We start from the raw sequence: 23859 nt of genomic DNA, 5'->3' as shown, positions 1-23859 counted from the left end.
CTTGGAAGAAAAGTTATGACCAACCTAGATAGTATATTCAAAATAAGAGGCATTACTTTGCTGACTAAGGTCCGTCTAGTCAAGGCTATGGTTTTTCCTGTGGTCATGTATGGATGTGAGAGTTGGATCGTGAAGAAGGCTGAGCGCTGAAGAATTGATGCTTCTGAACTGTGGTGTTGGAGAAGACTCTTGAGAGTCCCTTGGACTGCAAGGAGTTCCAACCAGTCCATTCTGAAGGAGATCAACCCTGGGATTTCTTTGGAAGGAATGATGCTAAAGCTGAAACTCCAGTACTTTGGCCACCTCATGCAAAGAGTTGACTCATTGGAAAGGACTCTGATGCTGGGAGGGATTGGGGGCAGGGGGAGAAGGGGACGACCGAGAATGAGAAGGCTGGATGGCATCACGGACTCGATGGACGTGAGTCTGAGTGAACTCCGGGAGTTGGTGATGGACAGGGAGGCCTGGCGTGCTGCGATTCATGGGGTCGCAAAGAGTCAGACATGACTGAGCGACTGAACTGAACTGAACTGATGCACTAAATAAATTAATATTTGTAATAATTTATATACTATATTATACCAGATCATCTGAATATTTAAAAGTATAATAAATTTCTAATTTCTTAAATTACTTGTTATATTTATATTTTATATAACTAAAACATTTTAATTTGTCAAACTAGTAACTTGAGACTACAGGACTTCCTTCAACAAATATTCTCACAAGTAATGTATATTTGAATTGCATTTCTGCAAAAATAGCATTATTATACTCTAGAAGTATAGATCCAATCTGCAGATGAAAAATAATCACATTGATATTATTTAAAGTAAACACAATTTTGTCAGTTACATGAATCTGAAACTAATACTTGTTAAATCTTTGGTAATAAAAAATAACTGAAAATAACATTCTTTAGCAATGGTATTCAACGGGGATATATTTGATAGTAAGTAAATCATTGGATCACAACAGACTGTGGAAAATGCTGAAAGAGATGGGAATACCAGACCACCTGACCTGCCGCCTGAGAAATCTGTATGCAGGTCAGGAAGCAACAGTTAGAACTGGACATGGAATAACAGACTGGTTCCAAATAGGAAAAAGAGTATATCAAAGCTGTATATTGTCACACTGCTTATTTAACCCATATGTAGAGTACATCATGAGAAATGCTGGGCTGGAGGAAGCACAAGCTTGAATCAAGATTGCCAGGAGAAATATCATAACCTAGATATGAGGATGACAACACCTTTATGGCAGAAAGTGAAGAACTAAAGAGCCTCTTGATGAAAGTGAAAGAGGAGAGTGAAAAAGTTGGCTTAAAGATCAACATTCAGAAAACTAAGATCATGGCAAACAGATGGGGAAACAGTGGAAACAGTGGCAGACTTTATTTTTTGTGGCTCCAAAATCACTGCAGATGGTGACTGCAGCCATGAAATTAAAAGATGCTTGCTCCTTGGAAGAAAAGCTATGACCAACCAGGACAGCATACTAAAAAGCAGATTCATTACTTTACCAACAAATATCTGTCTAGTCAAAACTATGGTCTTTCCAGAAGTCATGTATCGATGTGACATTTGGACTATAAAGAAAGCTGAGCTTTGAAGAATTGATGCTTTTGAACTGTGGTGTTGGAGAAGACTTTTGAGAGTCCCTTAGACTGCAAGGACATCCAATCATTCAATCCTAAAGGAAATCAGTCCTGAATATTCATTGGAAGGAGTGATGCTGAAGCTGAAATTCCAGTACTTTGGCCACCTGATGCAAAGAACTGACTCACTAGAAAAGACTCTGAGGTTGAGGAAAATTGAGGGTGGGAGGAGAAGCAGATGACAGAGGATGAGATGGTTGGATTGCTTCACCGACTCAATGGACGTGAGTTTGAGTAAACTCTGGGAGTGGTGATGGACAGGGAGGCTTGGCGTGCCTGCAGTCCACGGGTTGCAAAGAGTTGGACACGAAAGTGCTGCACTCAATATGTCAGCAAATTTGGAAAACTCAGCAGTGGCCACAGGACTGGAAAAAGTCAGTTTTCATTCCAATCCCAAAGAAAGGCAATGCCAAAGAATGCTCAAAATACCACACAGTTGCACTCATCTCACACTCTAGTAAAGTAACGCTTAAAATTCTCCAGTCCAGGCTTCAGCAATATGTGAACCATGAACTTCCAGATGTTCAAGCTGGTTTTACAAAAGGCAGAGGAACCAGAGATCAAATTGCCAACATCCACTGGATCATGGAAAAAGCAAGAGAGTTCCAGAAAAACATCTATTTCTGCTTTATTGATTATGCCAAAGCCTTTGACTGTGTGGATCACAATAAACTGTGGAAAATTCTGAAAGAGATGGGAATAGCAGACCACCTGACCTGCCTCTTGAGAAATATGTATGCAGGTCAGGAAGCAACAATTAGAACTGAACATGGAACAACAGATTGGTTCCAAATAGGAAAAGGAGTACGTCAAAGCTGTATATTGTCACCCTGCTTATTTAACTTCTATGCAGAGTACATCATGAGAAATGCTGGGCTGGAGGAAGCACAAGCTGGAATCAAGATTGCTGGGAGAAATATCAGTAACCTAATATACGTAGATGACACCACCCTTATGGCAGAAAATGAAGAGGAACTAAAAAGCTTCTTGATGAAAGTGAAAGAAGAGAGTGAAAAAGTTGGCTTAAAGCTCAACATTCAGAAAACGAAGATCATGGCATCCGGTCCCATCACTTCATGGCAAATAGATGGGGAAAAAGTAGAAACAGTGTCAGACTTTATTTTGGGGGTCTCCAAAATCACTGCAGATGGTGATTGCAGCCATGAAATTAAAAGACACTTACTCCTTGGAAGGAAAGTTATGACCGACCTAGATAGCATATTCGAAAGCAGAGACGTTACTTTGCCAACAGAGGCCCATCTAGTCAAGGCTATGGTTTTTCCAGTGGTCATGTATGGATGTGAGTTGGACTGTAAAGAAAGCTGAATGCGAAGAATTGATGCTTTTGAACTGTGGTGTTGGAGAAGACTCTTGAGAGTCCCTTGGACTGCAAGGAGATCCAACCAGTCCATCCTAAAGGAGATCAGTCCTCGATGTTCATTATAAGGACTGATGTTGAAGGTGAAACTCCAATACTTTGGCCCCTGATGCAAAGAGTTGACTCATTGGAAAAGACCCTGATGCTGGGAAAGATTGAGGGCAGGAGAAGGGGATGACAGTGGATGAGATGGTTGGATGGCATCACCAGTCAATGGACATGGGTTTGGGTGGACTCTGGAAGTTGGTGATGGACAGGGATGCCTGGTGTGCTGCGGTTCATGAGGTCAGGAGGTGTCAGACACACCTGAGCAACTAAACTGAACTGAACTGAGTGACTGAATTGAACTGAATGTGAATCATATATGTAATTTTAAGTTTTCTAGAAGCCATGTTTCTATCACGTCGACAGGCTAAAAAGGAAAGATTAAAAAATCAGATTCATAATAAAAGCTTGCAGTACCCCAGAATTAGAGGAAAACTTCCTCAGCTTGATAAAGAATATATACAAAGAATTACACCTAACATCATAAGTAGTAGTGAAAAACTCATAGCTTTCCCACTAGGTACAAGGCAACGATGTCCCATGCCATCTTTCCTTTTTGACATTGCACTGAATGTTCTAGTAGGCACATTTTTAAAAAGTAAGAAGAAACAGGAAAAAATTGTGTTTAACAAAGTATTTTATGTAATAAACATGTCTAAAATACTATCATTTCAACTTGTAATAACAGCCAAAATTTATTAATGGGATGTTTAGCACAAACATGTATTTGTGTTAATTCTTTGAAATTCATTGTTTACTTCATACTTGTATCATATCTCAGTTCAGACAAGCCATGTTCTAGGTGTTCAAAAGCACAAGTAACTGATAGCTTCCATACTGGCAAGCAAAGCTTTATAATACAAAATCTATAAATTTATTACAAAACCTAAGATTATATTACTGTATATTCTGGCAGTTTGTAATCATTTCATACTGTGAAAGTATACTGATAGCAAAACTAGGCTTCTATATTTGATATGCATTTATTCATGCTGATTCATTTGCCATACATTGTATTCTTCCTATTTCATACATCGTCTTCATAAATAACTGCTCTGATGTATAATTAAGGTTCATAAAATGTAGTTGTCATAAATTTATTTGCACTCTTAAAAAGTGAATTAGCTATGAGTTAGTATTAGCAAGAACAATCTCTCAGAAGCAAGCTTTAAATTGTTTGTTTTGAAGTGCAAAAACAGATTTTGAGATCTACTCTGTGTGAGAGGTCAAACATCTCACATAATCTGTTTTTCACTTTCCTCTCCTGAGAGGGATGTGCAGGGCAGCATGATGCATTAAGGATCTTCCTCAACAAACAGCCAACACTATTAGGGAGGAGAGTTATGTGTATCAATGAGGTGATTAGTTGGAGCAGAAAAGCATACGTGAAAAGCATTGTTTTCTTAGGATTGTAAGATGTTCTTACAATGGTCAAAGAATTATAGAAACCAAGTACTGTGAATGAATTGTCAAATTGGGAAAAAATGTTTCTGCATGAATAAATTATAATATTACTTGTTTTCTAAACTACTTTTCAATGATAAAATTCTGTAGTCTATATTCTAAGTAGGTAAAGAGAGGTGATGTGATGAGCACTGAACCAGACTATTAGTTAAGAAGTTAATAATCCACAAAGGTAATGCTCCTGTTAATTTGCTGTATGCTTTTTTCATCCTATTTACATTAAAATAATATTAAAAATAGAAATAAATTGAGCACTGAAAAGAAGTACCACAAAAGATAAGAAAATAACAGGTGCACAAAAATACATGAAAAGTCTATCTATGTCCAAGTTGGCAGTGCAGGTGACTGTAGAAATACCACTGCAAGTTGGTATTACAAGTGGTGAAAAAAATCAATGAAATCCCTACTTCACTTCAAACCACAAAATCAGTTCTCCTGTATTTAGAAAACTTATATATGAAAATCCTCTTGTTAAAATATTTACAGAAAATGAGATATTTTCCAGAATGTATTGTTTGAATCTGTAAGGAAAACAAAATAAGAATGGATAAATATATACTTTGTGTGTCACACAAAAGAAACACAAGTATTTCAAGTTTTTTCACTCAGTTGATTAATATATGAAGAAATGTTTAGCCTCATGGCTAATCAGGCAAAAAATATGTTAAACTATGCAAGAGTAACTGTTAAACTATGCATTATGAGAAGGATATTGATCAAGAAAATCCTTATACATTGCTGGTGAGAGTATAATGTGATACAACCAGTTTGGAAAATAATTTGGCACTACATCATGTAACTGACCATTTACATACACTATGACAATATCAAGTCTGTCCTTAAGTAGATGCTCTTCCAAATGTGTTGCGTGCAGGCACCATGAAAAACATAAAAGAATATTGCAACCTTAAGTGAAATCCAGGAAGAAATCCAAATTCCAATGGGAAAATGGTTATAGTCACATAATGGGATACTAAAGCATGTAAGAGAACATTATAGCAACTAGGTAGGTAGGTAGACAGAACATAGATAGATAGATAGATACAATACACAAATGACTCATTCTGGAAAATATATCATTTTCTGTAAATATTTTAACAGAGTTCATTTTAATGCTATGTGTCATAGCTTGAAGATATGTTATCTTGTAAATACCAAATATTATATCATAAAATAATTAAAATATTAAAATTCATTTTTTAATAATTAAAAATGAACTGACCAGTAAAATATTTGAGGATGACATTTTAGGAATACTCATTAAAGAGAAATGACCTAATAAAATTTGTGATTAGCAATACTAACATAAAGAAACATTTTTTATTATTTTATTAATAATTTAAATATATTACACATGAAGTAGTTTGAATTAATTATATAATAATTCATTATTCAATATTAAATTCACATAGCTATCACCAGTACCCTGGTGAACATCACTATTCAATGATTTAAGATAAATTTAGAGTTAATGGTATCTACTAGTCTATGAGAGATTTATTCATTATTTTAACATAAAACTCAATACATATTATAAATCTCAGTTTTGAGGGAATCCTATGACTGTTTTTTTCTCCACTTGGTAAAATACACTGCAAATGTATAGCCATCTTGGAACAAATCAATTTTATTTTTTTAAGTTAGAATCTTAATTATGTCCCTTTGTGGGTTTAAAATTAAGACATTGTTAAAAAGCCAAATTTGTGCTCTATGTTCTCGAATAAAGTTTTTATTCATTAAGCATTAAAATTATGTCAGTTTCTTTTCTTCTATCATCTGGCTTCTTTTGACTTGTCTGCTGTAGCAAGATAAGAATGTTGCCATTTTAATAACTTTTTGAACTTAATAACCTTTTGAAAAAAATATCCTCTTGTTCTCATTTGAATAATCTAATAATGTTTTTAAAAAGAAAAGGGAGGTGTACTATATACCAGTGAGTTCAGCATTCAATAATTTACAGGAAAATGTAGGAAAAGTCATCATGGGTACCCTGATTCAGTGATTTTGCTTCTAGGAAATTTATGTGGCAGGTTTTATGGGTTTTGTCAAAATTAGAGCAGGTAGAGTGCAACAATCTGCTGTTGTTTGTTCATATATATTGTGAGCTTTTCAAGGAAATGTTATACAGTGCTATGATCTTAACACTCCTAATTAGGAATGTTTTGATATTGCATTATTTTTCATCTTTATCAGGTACAAATTAGTATATGTAGGTTATGAAACCTGTTTTCACATTCTAGTCATATTAACAATAACTTCTAGTTGCAAAGAATTGTGAAAATGTAGTATTGGTGCATTTGGGAGTAATTTGTTACTAAATCCTTTCAATGGCTTACAAACTTTTTTCAGTTTAATTTTGTTCATTTATAACTCATTAATTAAGTCATTAATTAACATATATCAAAGAAGTACTGAATATGTGCCAGGAACTAGTTTAATAACAGACAATTTTTCTTTCCCTGTTTATTTGGGGATACAGGGATGTGATTAGGACTTTCATGGGAAATATACAAAATGCTGTGAGAATGCAAAGTATCATCCAATACAGACAATAGAGAAAATAAATACCAGGGAAGTCTTCTTAAAATAAATGTCTAAACAAAGCTATGAAGACTGTGCAAAAGTCTGGGGGTAACAAAGTGCTGGGGAGTATTTTCTAATGGTACAAACTGTGTATAGCAGGACTAAAAGAGCTGACAGACAGTGTTTAATGTTGTGGAGGTGATTCTGTGTACCTCTATTACAGAATGAGGCAGCAAATAAAAGGGTATTAGAGTTAGTATTAAGTGCAACGTGGGGCTTGGACAGGAGTCCAACTGCAAGAGATTGTACCAAATCAAAGCCAAAGAACTACATATTACCTATCTATGTCTTACATATTCAGACCATGTCCAATGTCTTAGCCAATTTTTCAAATGAGCAATTTTTTCTTATCATAGTGATATCCACACAGTACCCACAAATCCTGGATGAACACAATGCTTAACCAACCCTGTCAATTCTATTAAATATATATGAATATAGCAATTTATAGCCTGACTTCTGTCTCAAAAAATTGTTTAAAATATAAGTTTAGATTTACTGAATTGTTAAAATACTTAAGCTATTATATTTCCAAGATGTAGTAATAAAATATGTATATTCTATTTTATATAATGCTCAATAGTGGTTTAATATATTTATTTATGGCAATTATGGTAACTTTAACACATTCCAAAAGAATAGCCAGTACTTTATTACAGAACCATTTGTTCTAGGAAATTTATAAACTTCTTAGTTCAGTTCCCAAGATCAAAATTGCATTCCAGCATTCATCCTAAACTAAATATTTTGTTGGCAATTTAAGGTTCAGTTGAAAATACAGGAACAAATTCTGCCATCAGCTATTTGAACTACTGTAGTTCATTAAGAATTTTACAATAATAAAAATAAAATGTTTTTCTTAGTTCAGTCACAGGGCCACAATAAGAGAGAATTTTTAGAATACCAACTTTCAGTTGATTGTTTGTGAGGATAAAGGTTTCATTTGAAAAAGTATCTGTAATCAAATAATAAGTTATTTTGTTATCTGGGACAGTTTTGTCCTTATCTGTACAAGTTAAAAAGACTAAGAGTTTCAGCTGGAATATTTTCAAGAAGTTCAATTCTGTAATAAGTAAAATATGAGAAAAAATGTGATATAGCATGTTAATTTAGATTTATGCAAATGATAATATTTAATTTCAAATATTTAAAAAATATATTCTTTTAGATAACTTTGCCAATAATAAAATCATAATGTTGGGGAACAATTGTTAAAGGTTAAAAAAATATTTGTCATTCTTGCTTTAAGGAAAAATGAACAGCTATTATGTTGGGTTAATAAGCAGCAACTTTAGTAACATACACCCATATATTATCATTGAAGAAATGACAGTAGTACCTCAGCTTCATAAATTTTTTATTTATACATCCTAGAGCTAAAACTGATCTGAAATTACTTGCTCCATGCTCTTGCTTTTAGGCACATAAGTTATCATTTTCCCCATTTTTAAAACTAGGACATTGAGAACTAAAGTAGTTAAATGACAATTAAAAAGGCTGAAGGAAAGAATGAACCTTTGACTTTTTGCTGTCCTTGCAGTATTATTTCCTTTGTGTTCTTGGTATTTAAAGCTGTCTTTTTAAAGAAATTTCCTAAAATTCATATTAGACTTGAAAATAATATTGCTTTGATCACTCTAGGCACAATTCAAGCTGTAGTAGTCCTGTTACTGTCTATTAAATTTACTTAATGGTTAGCAGGGACTGCTAATTTTTATCTATATTCTTATGCTGCTTATTGTGTCCCAGTTTTCCAACAGCTTCTGTAGTTGGCTATGGGGGTCAGGAGGAAGAAAGGATGTGCTTAAAAATGAAATATAAGTTGAAAGGCTGTGTTCAGTCTAGGCAAAGTGATTAAATATGTTGGGTACATTCCACACGATATCTCTGTCCAAGTGGTTGGAAGCAAAAGGCAAAAGGCATGATAGGACCAGGACAGAAGTCCAGGACTCAATAAGCCAGGATCCCTGAGCCCTGGCATAGAGAAAGGAGTGCAATGCCCTAGAGCCAATCAGCCTTTATTACTGTTTGCATAAGGGGCAAAGAAATGCTGAATGAATTTACCCACTGATTAAAAAAAAAATTGTTACTGGTATTACAGAAACTAGTGTTAAATATCCTGACCAATAAAAACAGGTATGTATTTTTAAGAGAATATTTCTCACTTTAATTACTTAAAGTACTTTAAGTTTGAAAATTTGATGGAATAAAAAGTGAGTTGTCAAATTTGTAGATAGAATGTTTTAGAAACCAAAAATTCTAATATTTTTCCAGTAAGAATCAGTAAACTACTAGCTATAATGGGAAATGAAAGCAAACTAAAAGTGGAGTGTCCACAGAATTATTGTTTATTCTTTTCATCTCAGGTTTTTAATAAAATATATTTCTGGCAAAAAGTTTACAAACTAGAAATTGATTTTTGAAGTAATAGTAGTATAATGAAGTGGAGTGAAAACAATAAAAGAAATTCTTAATAATTTTACTATATCCCATCCACTTTTTATTTATTTATTTTTCTCACAAGTACCAAATTTATTTCAAGGCTTTAATGAATTTAGAATTTATTGCATGGGAGGAAAATTGAACTATTTTAAAAGATTCTCAAATATGTAGGTATTTTATAAGGATGGATTTAGAAATAGAAAAACTTTCAAAATGAGCACGTTGAAAAGATTTGAGAAGACTTGGTAAATGCAACTCCAAAAAGTATGCTAGAAAATGTAGTGAACAAAAGCTGCTTATTCACTAGACTTCTGTAATACTTTCATGCCTTTTAATAGGAATTCTTTTCATGAAGCACATTAGTAACACAGTCTTCCAATTTCCCCATCTATTTGCCATGAACTGATGAGACCAGATCCCATGATCTTGGTTCTTTGAATGTTGAGTTTTAAGACAGCTTTTTCACTCTCATCTTTCACTTTCATCAAGAGGCTCTTTAGTTACTCTTTACTTTCTGCCATAAAGGTGGTGTCATCTGCATATCTGAGGTTATTGATATTTCTCCTGGCAATCTTGATTCCAGCTTGTGATTCAGCCAACCCAGCATTTCACATGATGTATTCTGCATTTAAGCTAAATAAGCAGGGTGACAATATACAGCCTTGACGTACTCCTTTCCCAATTTGGAACCAGTCTCTTATACATGTCTGGTTCTAACTGTTGCTTCTTGACTTTGATACAGGTTTCTCAGGAGGCAGGTAAGGTGGTCTGGTATTCCCATCGTTTGAAGAATTTTCCACAGTTTGTTGTGATCCACACAGTTAAAAGCTTTGGTGTAGTCAATGAAGCAGATGTTTTTCTGGAATTCTCTTGCTTTATCTATGATCCAATGGATGTTGGCAATTTGATCACTGGTTCCTCTACCTTTCCTAAATCCAGCTATTCTTACTACTTTTATAATTTTTTAGATTCTGGTTTTCTAAATGGCCAGCTCTACTGAATTTGAGAAGTTACAATGCTCTAATTCATGTTGGATAGTGGCCAAATTGTATTAAATTTATTTATTTATTTTTGGATTCTCCTTTTTGTTGTTAATTTTTTGAAGAAAATTGCTTTATAGAATTTTGTTGTTTTCTGTCAAACCTCAGCATGAATCAGCCATAGGTACACATATATTCTCTCCCTTTTGAGCCTACCTCCCATCTCCTGCCCCATCTCACCCCTCTAGATTGATACAGAACTCCTGTTTGAGTTTCCCATTGGAAATTCCTATTGGTTATCTATTTTATGTATGTTAGTGTAAGTTTCACTGTTATTCTTTCCATGCATCTCACCCTCACTTTCCCTCTCCCCATGTCCATAAATTTATTCTCTACGTCTGTTTCTTTACTGCTGTAATAAAATATTCAGTACTATTTTTCTAGATCCATCTATATGCATTAGAATATGATATTTACCTTTCCCTTTCTGACTCACTTCACTATGTATAATAGGTTCTAGATTCATCCAGCTCAACAGAATGAACTCAAATGCATTCCTTTTTATGGCTGAGTAATATTCCATTCACAATAAACTATAGAAAATTCTTAAAGAGATGGAAATACCAGACCACCTGACCTGCCTCTTGAGAAATCTGTATGCAGGTCAGGAAGCAACAGTTAAAACTGGACATGGAACAACAGACTGGTTCCAAATAGGAAAAGGAGTACGTCAAGGCTGGATATTGTCACCCTGCTTATTTAACTTCTATGCAGAGTACATCATGAGAAACGCTGGACTGGAAGAAACACAAGCTGGAATCAAGATTGCCGGGAGAAATATCAATCACCTCAGATATGCAGATGACACCACCCTTATGGCAGAAAGTAAAGAGGAACTAAAAAGCCTCTTGCTGAAAGTGAAAGTGGAGAGTGAAAAAGTTGGCTTAAAGCTCAATATTCAGAAAACGAAGATCATGGCATCCGGTCCCATCACTTTGTGGGAAATAGATGGGGAAACAGTGAAAACAGTGTCAGACTTCATTTTGGGGGGCTCCAAAATCACTGCAGATGGTGACTGCAGACATGAAATTAAAAGACGCTTACTCCTTGGAAGGAAAGTTATGAACAACCTAGATAGCATATTCAAAAGCAGAGACATTACTTTGCCGACTAAGGTCCATCTAGTCAAGGCTATGGTTTTTCCAGTAGTCATGTATGGATGTGAGAGTTGGACTGTGAAGAAGGCTGAGCGCCAAAGAATTGATGCTTTTGAACTATGGTGTCGGAGAAGACTCTTGAGAGTCCCTTGGACTGCAAGGAGATCCAACCAGTCCATTCTGAAGGAGATCAGCCCTGGGATTTCTTTGGAAGGAATGATGCTAAAGCTGAAACTCTAGTACTTTGGCCACCTCATGTGAAGAGTTGACTCATTGGAAAAGACTGTGATGCTGGGAGGGATTGGGGGCAGGAGGAGAAGGGGACAACCGAGGATGAGATGGCTGTATGGCATCACGGACTCGATGGACGTGAGTCTGAGTGAACTCCGGGAGTTGGTGATGAACAGGGAAGCCTGGCGTGCTGCAATTCATGGGGTCACAAAGAGTTGGGCACGACTGAGCGACTGAACTGAACTGAATATTCTATTGTGCATGTTTGCCACAATTTCTTTATCCATTCATCTGTCCATGGACATCTAGGTTGCTTCCATGTTCTAGCTATTGTACGTAGTGCTGCAATGAACAATGGGATACATGTGTCTTTTTCAATTTTAGCTTCCTCAGCATTTATGCCTAGGAGTAGGATTGCTTGGTTATATGGTGGCATTATTGCTATTTTTAAGGTGTCTCCATACCATCTTCCATAGTGGCTGTACCAATTTACATTCCAACCAACAGTGCAAGAGCATTCCCTTTCTCCACACCCTCTCCAGCATTTATTGTTTGTAGACTTTTTGATGCTGGCCATTTTGACTGGTGTGAGGTGAAATCTCATTGTAGTTTTGATTTGCATTTCTTTAATAATGAGTGGTGGAGAAGACACTGGCGACCCACTCCAGTACTCTTGCCTGGAAAAATCCCATGGACAGAGGAGCCTGGTAGGCTGCAGTCCATAGAGTCGCTAAGAGTTGGACACAACTGAGCGACTTCACTTTCACTTTTCACTTTCATGCATTGGAGAAGGAAATGGCAACCCACTCCAGTGTTCTTGCCTGGAGAATCCCAGGGACAGCAGAGCCTGATGGGCTGCCATCTATGGGGTCACACAGAGTTGGACACAACTGAAGCGACTTAGCAGCAGCAGCAGTAGCAATAATGAGTGGTGTTGAGCATCTTTTCATGTGTTTGTTAGCCATCTGTGTGTATTTTTTGGAGAAATGTCTGTTTAGGTCTTTGGCCCATTTTTTGATTGGGTCGTTTGTTTTTCTGGTATTGAGTTGTATGAGCTGCTTGTATATTTTGGAAATTAATCCTTTGACAATTATTTCATTTGCTATTATTTTCTCCCATTTGGAGGGCTGTCTTTTCACCTTGCTTATGGTTTCCTTTGCTGTTCAAAAGCTTTTAAGTTTAATCCAGGTCCCACTTATTTAAGTTTGTTTTTATTTCCATTACTCTAGGAAGTGGGTCATAGAGGATCTTCCTTTGATTTACATCATGGAATGTTCTAAGTTTTCCTCAAGAGTTTTATGGTTTATGGTCTTACATTTAGGTCTTTAATTCATTTTGAGTTTATCTTTGTGTACGGTGTTAAGAAGTGTTCTGATTTCATTCTTTTACATGTAGCTGTCCAGTTTTCCCAGAACCATTTATTTAAAAGGCTTTCTTCGCCCCATTGTATATTCTTGCCTCCTTTGTCAAAAATAAGTTACCCATAGGTGCATTGGCTTATTTCTGGGCCTTCTATCTTGTTCTGTTGGTCTATATTTCTGTTTTTCTGCCAGTACCATACTGTCTTGGTGACTGTAGCTTTGTAGTATTATCTGAATTCAGGAAGGTTGATTCCTCCAGCTCCATTCTTTTTCCTCAAGACTGCTTTGGCTATTTGGGGTCTTTTGTGTTTCCATATGTGTAGTGAAATTTTTTGTTCTAGTTCTGTGAAAAATGCCATTGGTAATTTAATAGGAATCACATTGAATCTGTAGATTGTGTTTGGTAGTACAGTCATTTTCACAATATTTATTATTCCTACCCAGGAACATGGAATATCTCTCTGTTTATGTAGTCTTTGATTTATTTCATTAATGTCTTATGATTTTCTGTGTACAGTTCTTTTGTCTCCTTAGGTAAGTTTATTCCTAAACATTTCATTCTTTATGTTGCCATAGTGAATGGGATTGATTCCTTAATTTATCTCTCTGATTTTTCAGTGTTAGTGTATAGAAATGAGAATGATTTCTGTGTATTGATTTTATATCCTGAAACTTTGTTAAATTCAATGATTAGCTCTAGTAATTTTCTGACACTATCTTTAGGACTTTCTATGTACATATCATGTAATCTGCAAACAGTGAGAGCCTTACTTCTTTTCTGATCTGAATTCCTTTTATTTCTTTTCCTTCTCTGATTGCTATAGTTAGGAATTCCAGAACTATGTTGATTTATAGTGGGGAAAGTGGACACCCTTGTCTTGTTCCTAATCTTAGGGGAATGTTTTCAGTTTTTCACCATTGAGAATAATGTTTGCTGTAGGCTTATCTTAAATGACCTTTACTATGTTGAGGTAGGTTCCCTCTATGCCATTTTTAAAGAGTTTTAATCATAAATGGGTGCTGAATTTTGTCAAAGGCTTTTTCTGCATCTATTATCATATGGTTTGTATCTTTCAGTTTGTTAACATGGTATCACATTGATTTATTTGCATATATTGAAGAATCCTTGCGTCCCTGGAATAAACCCAACTTGATCATGGTGTATGAGCTTTTTAATGTGTTGTTGAATTCTGTTTGCTAAAATTTTGTTGAGGATTTTTGCATCTATGTTCATCAGTGCTATTGGCCTATAGTTTTCTTTTTCTGTGTTGTCTTTGTCTGATTTTGGTATCAGGGTGATGGTGGCCTTACAGAATGAGTTTGGAAGTGTTCCTTCCTCTAAAATTTTTTGAGAGAGTTTCAGAAGAATAGGCATTACCTCTTCTCTAAATGCTTGATAGAATTCTCCTATGAAGCCATCTGGTCTAGGCTTTTGTTTTTTGGGAGATTTTTGATCGCAGCTTCAATTTCAGTGCTTGTAAGTGGGTTGTTCATAATTTCTATTTCTTTCTGGTTCAGTCTCAGAAGATTGAACTTTTCTAAGAATCTGTCCATTTCATCCAAGTTATCCATTTTATTGCTATATTGTTGTTCATGCTGCTGCTGCTAAGTCGCTTCAGTCATGTCCAACTCTGTGTGACCCCACAGATGGTAGCCCACCAGGCTCCCCAACAGTCCTTTGTGTTTCTGCATTGTCTGTTGTAACCTCTCCTTTTTCATTTCTAATTTTGTTGAATTGATTCTTCTCTCTTTTTTCCTTGATGAATCTGGCTAAAGGCTTGTCAATTTTGTTTATCTTCTCAAAGAACCAGCTTTTAGTGTTAATCTTTATTATTGCTTCTTTCATTTCTTTTTCATTTATTTCTGCTAAGATCTTTATGATTTCTTTCTTTCTACTCATTTTGTGTGTGTGTGTGTTTGTTGTTGTTGTTCTTTTTCCAGTTGTTTTAGGTATAAAGTTAGGTTGTCTATGCATTGTTTTTCTTGTTTCTTGAGGTAGGATTGTATTGTTATAAACTTCCCTCTTAGAACTGCATGCCATAGGTTTTGAGTTCTCATGTTTTCATTGTCATTTGTCTCTAGAAATTTTTTTTTATATCACTTTTGATTTCTTCAGTAAGCTGTTGATTATTTAGAAAATTGAAAGTGAAGTTGCTCAGTTGTGTCTGACTCTTTGCAACCCCATGGACTGTAGCCTACCAGGCTCCTCCATCCACGTGACTTTCCAGGCAAGGCTACTAGAGTGGGTTGCCATTTCCTTCTCCAGAGGATCATCCCCACCCGAGGATCAAACCCAGGTCTCCTGCATTGTAGGCAGACGCTTTACCATCTGAGCCACCATGGAAGTGGTTATTTAGAAATGTGTTGTTTAATCTCCATTTGTCTGTGTTTCTAACAGTTTTTTTTTTTTCTTCTTCTTCTTGTAATTGATATCTAGTCTTATAGCATTGTGGTCGAAGAAGATGCTTGATATGATTTCAATTTTCTTAAATTTACTGAGGTTTGGTTTGTGACCCAAGTGTGGCCTATCCTGGAGAATGTTCCATGTGCACTTGAGAAGAAAGTGTATTCTTCTGCATTTGGATGGAATGTCCTGAAGATATCAATGAGGTCCATTTCATCTAATGTATCATTTAAGATGTGTTTCCTTATTAGTTTTCTGTTTTGATGATCTGTCCATTGGTGTGAGTGGGGTGTTAAAGTCTCCTACTTTTATTGTGTTACTGTCAGTTTCTCCTTTTACGTCTGTTAGTGTTTTTCTTATGCATTGAGGTGCTCCTGTGTTGAATACATAGATATTTACAATTGTTATGTCTTCCTCTTGGACTGATCCCTTGATCATTATGCAGTGTCCTTCCTTATCTTTTGTAATCATCTTTATTTTAAGGTCTATTTTGTCTGATATGAGAATTGCTACTCCAGGCTTCTTCTGCTTCCCGTTTGCATGGAATATATTTTTCCATCCTCTTATTTTCAGTCTATATGGATCTTGAGGTCTTAAGTGGGTTTCCTGTAGACAGCATATACATGGGTCTTGTTTTTGTATCCATTCAGCCAGTCTGTGTCTTTTGGTTGGAGCATTTAATCTATTTAAATTTAAAGTAATTATTGATATAGGTGTTTCTATTGCCATTTTTTAAATTGTTTGGGGTTGATTCTATAGATGTTTTTTTCTTTTCTTGTATTTCTTGACTAAATAAGTCCCTTTAACATTTGTTGTAAAGCTGATTTGGTGGTGATGAACTCTCTTAACTTTTGCTTGTCTGAAAAACTTTTTATTTCTCCATTGATTTTGAAGGAGATCCTTGCCAGGTATGGTAATCTTGGTTGTAGATTTTTCCCTTTCAGTAAGTAAAGTATATCCTGCCATTCCTTTCTGGCTTGGAGAGTTTCTGCTGAAAGATCAGCTTTTAAGCAAATGCGGTTTCCCTTGTTTGTTGCCTGTTGCTTCTCCCTTGCTGCCTTTAACATTCTTTCTTTGTGTTTAGTCTTTGTTAGTTTGATTAGTATGTGTCTTGGTGTGTTTCTCCTTGGGATTTATCCTGTATGGGACTCTTTGTGCCTCTTGCACTTGATTGACTATTTCCTTTTCCATGTTGGGGAACTTTTCAACAGTAATCTCTTCAAAAATGTTCTCATACTATTTCTTTTCCTCTTCTTCTTCTGGGACCCCTATACTTGGAATGTTGGTGTGTTTGATATTATCCCAGAGGTCTCTGAGACTATCCTCAGTTCTTTTCATCCTTTTTATTCTGCTCTTCAGAAGTTATTTCCACCATTTTATCTTCCAGCTCACTAATTCATTCTTCTGCTTCAGACAGTCTGCTATTGATTCCTTCTAGAGTATTTTTAATTTCAGTAATTGTGTTGTCTCTGTGTGTTTATTCTTTAATTCTTCTAGGTCTTTGTTAATTGAGTCTTGCATTTTCTCCATTTTGTTTTCAAGGTTTTTGATCACCTTTACTCTCATTATTCTGAATTCTTTTTCAGGTAATTTGCCTATTTCCTCTTTAATTATTTGGATTTCTATGTTTCTAGTTTGTTCTTTCATTTGTGTAGTATTTCTTTGCCTTTTCTTTCTTTCTTTTTTTTTAACTAATTGTGTTTGAGGTCTTCTTTTCCCAGGCTTCTAGGTTGAATTCTTTCTTCCTTTCAGTTTCTGTCCTCTTATGGTTGGTCCAGTGGTTTGTGTAAGCTTCATGTAGGGTGAGATTTATGCTGAGTTTTTGTTTGTTTTTCCTCTGATGGGCAAGGCTGACTGAGGTGGTAATCCTGTCTGCTGATGATTTGGTTTGTATTTTTGTTTTGTTTGTTGTTTAAATGAGGCATCCTGCACAGGGTGCTACTAGTGGTTGGGTGATGCCCGGGTCTTGTATTCAAGTGGCTTCCTTTGTGTTAGTTCTCACTATTTAATACTGCCTGGTGATCACAGCCGTGAAATTAAAAGACGTTTACTCCTTGGAAGAAAAGAAATGACAACCTAGATAGCATATTGAAAAGCAGAGACATTACTTTGCTGACTAAGGTCCGTCTAGTCAAGGCTATGGTTTTTCCAGTGGTCATGTATGGATGTGAGAGTTGGACTGTGAAGAAGGCTGAGTGCCGAAGAATCAATGCTTTTGAACTGTGGTGTTGGAGAAGACTCTTGAGAGTCCCTTGGACTGCAAGGAGATCCAACCAGTCCATTCTAAAGGAGATCAACCTGGGGATTTCTTTGGAAGGAATGATGTTAAAGCTGAAGCTCCAGTATTTTGGCCACCTCATGCAAAGAGTTGACTCATTGGAAAAGACTGTGATGCTGGCAGGGATTGGGGGCAGGAGGAGAAGGGGACGACAGAGGATGAGATGGCTGGATGGCATCACCGACTTGATGCATATGAGTCTGAATGAACTCCGGGAGTTGGTGATGGACAGGGAGGCCTGGCGTGCTGCGATTCATGGGATTGCAAAGAGTCAGACACGACTGAGCGACTGAACTGAACTGAACAGAACTGAGGGTTAGTTCTCTGGTAGTCAAGGGCCTTAGAGTCAGTGCTCCCACTCCAAAGGCTCAGGGCTTGATATATAGACTTGCTTGTGAGTGTCCAGAGGTCTCTGGCAGAGGCATGGATCAGTGGTGGCCTGCTCCATGGTTGGGGGTACTCAGCACAGCAGTGCATGCATCTGTATTAACTTTAGATGACTGGGATACATATTTTATTTTACAACACTTGATGGTAACAAGTTCTAAGCACCATTTATCATAAAAAGTGGATGATAGTAGGGTAGTATCTAGATGCAGAAGCGCAAATATAAATAATGGAACTGAAGAATCTATAATAAGTTACTTCAAGTGGTGACTCTGGAGGAAGTCAGTTCTCTCACAGACACACCAAATCTATAGATACATGTGAAATGCATCCTCTGCCCCAGAGCCCAGTATGGAAGAGCATGGAGGGAGAAATGCCCAAGTATCCTGTAAAGACACTCACTTGCTCACTTTGGAGTGTCAGCCTTCCATCCGGTTTTTAAATTGTGTTGTTTTACAGATGCAGTTTATTGCATTTGAAAGTATATTTGCTTTTATTATAGGGCATATATTTTCCTGAATAAAACATTTTAGTTAAAAATTCACATATATTAAATCCAAGTTCAGTTCAGTTCAGTCACTCAGACATCTCGGACTCTTTGCAACCCCATGAGAGAATAATGCAATAAACTCTTATGTACATATCACTGCTGCTGCTGCTGCTGCTGCTAAGTCGCTTCAGTTGTGTCCGACTCTGTGCGACCCCAGAGATGGCAGCCTACCAGGCTACCCCGTCCCTGGGATTCTCCAGGCAAGAACACTGGAGTGGGTTGCCATTTCCTTCTCCAATTGGTAAAAGTGAAAAGGGAAAGTAAAGTCGCTCAGTCGTGTCCGACTCTTCGTGACCCCATGGACTGCAGCCTTCCAGGCTCCTCCGTCCATGGGATTCTCCGGGCAAGAACACTGGAGTGGGGTGCCATTGCCTTCTCCGGTACATATCACTAGCTTTGACAATTACAAATTTATGGCCAATTTTATTTCATCTATAGCATTGCCTACTTTATCTCCTACTTGAATTATTTTGAAGAAAATCCCAAACTATATGTTATTTTATTTGTAAATATTATATTATCTATTCTTAAAGGCAAAGGACCCCTGTTTTAAAATATAACTATGATATAATTAGCATACCTAGGGAATCACTTTAAATCCTTAGCATCATCATATATTCAGTAATTACAACATTTTTTATTGTCTTATGAAGTTTTATTGCTTTTCCAATCATCATCTAAGTTCACACTTTCTGATTAGTTGATATGTCTCTCAACTTTCCGTACTCTATAAAAGTCTTCAAATTAAAAAAATTTTGTTATCTAGTTGTATATTCTTTCCTTGATAAGTTTAATGGTAACACACTGTGCATACTTTTTTCCACCTTTCCCCCTCTAATATAGTATCTCAGAGATCATTACTCTGAGAGATATATATTGTTTTATTATGTGTATGATTGCATTTTTTAAAAAATGTCTAATCAATTTGATATATATATATATATAAAATATATAAAGAGAGTCCTTATTTCTATGGACATATTCCATTGTCTGTTATCACAGTTTGTACAGTCACTACTCTGTGGGATATTCTCAATCTTGCTATTAAATAATGATGTGAAGAATAGCCTCTGCATACATCTTTTTTATGTTTTTGCCAGTGTACTTTGAGATATTTTCTAGAGGTGAGATTGTGGCATAAGGTGTAAATGCATATGCAGTTTTCCTAGATTCTACCATATTTCTCTCAGTAAGGGTTGTAGTGGAGAAGGCAATGGCACCCCAGTCCAGTACTCTTGCCTGGAAAGTCGCATGGACGGAGGACCCTGGTAGGCTGCAGTCCATGGGGTCGCTAAAGAGTTGGCATGACTGAGCGACTTCACCTTTATGCATTGGAGAAGGCAATGGCACCCCACTCCAGTATTCTTGCCTGGAAAATCCCAGAGACAGAGGAGCCTAGTGGGCTGCCATCTATGGGTCACACAGAGTCGGACACAACTGAAGCGACTTAGCAGCAGCAAGGATTGTAGTATTTTTCATCCTCACCAATAGTTATACTAGGCCTGTTTTACATAGCATTACCAAAAGAAGATATTGTCAAACATGAAATTTTGGTAATCTTACAGGTGTTGTTTTAATTTTCAATTTTATTATGGATAAAATAGAGCCTATTTTCATATGCTTTAGAGTCATTTGCAGCTCCTCTAAGTTGTTGATTCTAATCTTAGTTCATTTTCATATGAGTATTTTAGTTTCTAATATGCAAATATTTTCCCATTTTCTCACTTGTATTTTTATTTTTATTATGGTGATTTTATTTGTTTGTCATAAAAATGTTATTGTTATTGTTGTTGCAATTGTTGTGATGATAGTGATGATGGTGATTATATCATGATTTTGTCACATTCATGAATTTATTCCCATGTAGTTTCTGGATTTTTAGTTGCAGTTATTAAAGTTTTTCCTACTCTCAGGTTATAAAGAAATCCATTCATATTTTGTTTTATTATGTGTATGATTGCATTTTTTTAAATGTCTAATCAATTTGATTTTCTCTGCTCCACAGTACAAAAATGTTTTATTTTTCCTATTGCTATCCTGTTATTGCATAGTTTTAAAATGTCTATCTTTTCTTCACTTTTAAGTTTTCATGAACGTATTCTTACTCTTATCAAGATTATCGAGTATGTCATATCAAGATTATATATTATGTTCCATATATCTATATGAATAGTCATTTATCACTATCACACTTTTGCAATTTAGAGGCGTTATAACATGTTTTAATATATTCTAGTTTCCCCACATTGCACCTCTGTTCCAATTTTTTTCCCTGCTAATTCATAGTTTTAGTTCTTCTGGCTTCAGGCAGAGTAGAGTTAGGTTAGGGATGTGTGTGCCAAGGAAAATACCTAAGCAATAACAAAAATTAGCAAAAGTAAAAACTGGTAATATTTTTATTAATAGTTGCTTTATAATTTATTTATATTTGCAGCTAATGCAGTCTTTATGTGTAGTAAATAAAAAGTAAATAATCAATAAAAAGTAAATAAAAAGTGTTTTATTGTTATTTTTGTAAATAAATAATGTATTTGTCTTTCACCGTCATTTCTTCTATTGATAATTCTCCAGTTATGTTGATTATCTAGAGTTCACTCTCTAGCAAATTCCTCAGGAAGAACTCATAGGAATAATATTTCCTGGGTGCTTCCATGTTCCTAAAATTTTATTTGCTTTCTTTATCTATGAGGTCATTTTCATTTGTATAAATTTTTAAAGTCACAATTTGTGTCCTCAAGTTTGCTAAATATGTTACTCCATTAAATGTGGAAGAAGTCTTGTGATAAAGTCTTCTTACAATTTAATTATCACTTTCTTATATGTAACTTAACCTTATTGTGTAGAGTCTCAAATATTTCTTTTCTTCTCTCATTAATATCTAATGGTTTAGTAGAAAAATATTTCAGATTCAGCCACTCTGTATTTGTCTTCCAGAAACATAGAAACCTTTTTTAACTGTGTGGCCTCAAAACTGCTTTTATTTTAGAAATATTTTCTTGAGTGTGACTTCAGTATTCTGTTCTACTGCTTTTATGTGCTTTTTCTCGAATTTTTATAGTATGATTTAAACCCATTGCCCCTTTTCTGCCTGTCTTCAATATCAATTTTTCTTTATTTATTTGTTTTTTAGTCTTTATAAGAGTTAAATATTTGAAATAATCATGAACATGTAGGAGATATTTTTCCTAATCCATTTGAGAATAATTTGCTGACCTGATGTTTCATCATCTCCAATACTTTAAGGTATATTTGCTAAGAGCACCCCCCAACATTATCACAATAAAAATAACTAAATCCAGAAGTTAACATCAACATACATAATACTGAGATTTCCTTTCAAGTTTTAGTAATTATCTCAATAATATGTTTATAGCAGAAAGAGTGGGTTGTCACGTTCTTTTAGTCTCCCTCAATCTCAAGACTATTTTGAAGATTAAAGATTGGTAAATTTGAGAATTATCCTAAAATTGGATTTGCCTGATGTCTGCCCATGATAAGATTTGGGTGCCAATTCAAGCTAATTTCTGAGTATGTGTGTGTGTGTGTGTGTGTGTGTAACATACCCTCAGTATTCTTTGAGCATGTTTTTGCTTTCTGTCACTACCAAATATTTCCAAGTTCATCTTATATTTTAACTCCTATCAAATTCAAAATGAGTTGTTTCTCTAAGGAGCTCTTATAAGATAAAGTGGTATGTAGAAGTCAGTATCTGAGTACTCAATGTACTCATTGCTACTGAGGTATCATCCTCCTAAGTTCTTTCACTCTTTTAGTAAACATAACTAAGAAGTGTATCCGTGTATAGGTGTGCCTGTGTGTACAGTTATATCAGTATTTATGTAACTATATACACACACACGCATGCACACTTCTTGTATCTAAACATATAATGAAAAACATGATTACACTAACACCTTCAATTTTCATTTATCCTCACCTTGTTCATTATAGTTTTCTCATTCTCTGCTTTTGTAACTCACATGTCTGACAGGAGACACCAGCCTTAATTTATGTTTAACACAGGTTTTACTACAATCATACTTTATATAATGGATCTACTTCTGCTGCCACTCCCTTCCCATCACTTCAGACTTGAACAACTTCTCGCTATAGCTCTGGCTTGCTGTAGGTGGCTCTTCCCCTCCATGTCCCCTTACTCACCTTTCAGATTCCTTTCCCTATGACAGAACGTGGTCCACTGGAGAAGGGAATGCCAAGCCACTTCAGTATTCTTGCCTTGAGAACCCCATGAACCGTAGGAAAAGGCAAAATGATACGATACCAAAAGAGGAACTCCCCAGGTCATTAGGTGCCCAGTATGCACCAATGACCAATATTGGAGATCAGTGGAGAAATAACTCCAGAAAGAATGAAGAGATGGAGGCAAAACAAAAATAATACCCAGTTGTCCATGTGACTGGTGATAGAAGCAAGATCTGATGCTGTAAAGAGCAATATTGCATAGGAAACTGGAATATCAGGTCCATGAATCGAGGCAAATTGGAAGGGGTCAAACAAGAGATGGCAAGGGTGAAGGTTGACATCCTAGGAATCAGCAAACTAAAATGGACTGGAATGGGTGAATTTAACTCAGATGACCATTCTATCTACTACTGTGGGCAGGAATCCCTCAGAAGAAATGGAGTAGCCATCATGGTCAACAAAAGAGTCCGAAATGCAGTACTTGGATGCAATCTCAAAAACGACAGAATGATCTCTGTTCATCTCCAAGGCAAACCATTCAATATCACAGTTATCCAAGTCTATGCCCCAACCAGTAATGCTGAAGAAACTGAAGTTGAACGGTTTTATGAAGACCTACAAGATCTTTTAGAACTAACACCCAAAAAAGATGTCCTTTTCATTATAGGGGACTGGAATGCAAAAGTAGGAAGTCGAGAAACACCTGGAGTAACAGGCAAATTTGGCCTTGGAATGT

The sequence above is a fragment of the Oryx dammah genome, unplaced genomic scaffold (assembly GCF_014754425.2).
Source record: "Oryx dammah isolate SB20612 unplaced genomic scaffold, SCBI_Odam_1.1 HiC_scaffold_18, whole genome shotgun sequence".
In the NCBI taxonomy this organism is placed as follows: Eukaryota; Metazoa; Chordata; class Mammalia; order Artiodactyla; family Bovidae; genus Oryx; species Oryx dammah.
Note: the sequence above shows the minus strand (reverse complement) of the source record.